The sequence below is a fragment of the Giraffa tippelskirchi genome, chromosome 5, assembly GCF_054371585.1.
Source record: "Giraffa tippelskirchi isolate mGirTip1 chromosome 5, T2T-mGirTip1v1.2.pri, whole genome shotgun sequence".
Taxonomy (NCBI): domain Eukaryota; kingdom Metazoa; phylum Chordata; class Mammalia; order Artiodactyla; family Giraffidae; genus Giraffa; species Giraffa tippelskirchi.
In genome coordinates, this window is record NC_137279.1 from 27,946,470 (window position 1) to 27,946,698 (window position 229).

Genomic DNA, 229 nt, shown 5'->3' on the forward strand with positions numbered 1-229 from the left:
GCTGGCTTCCCGGCTGCAACTTCCGGCGCATGTGCAGTGCCCGTCCTAGGCGTAGCTCGCGGACAGGCACATGCGCATAGCAATCCAGAAGTTCTGTAAAACTGTACTCTGCGCTTAGAATTTCTCTCATTGTAACCTTTCCTTGGTTTTCTGTTTCAAATGTAAAAGTAACAGCTTCTACGTGTTCAGCGCTTCCTGTGTGCCAGGCACTGTGTTAACCACTTTACGT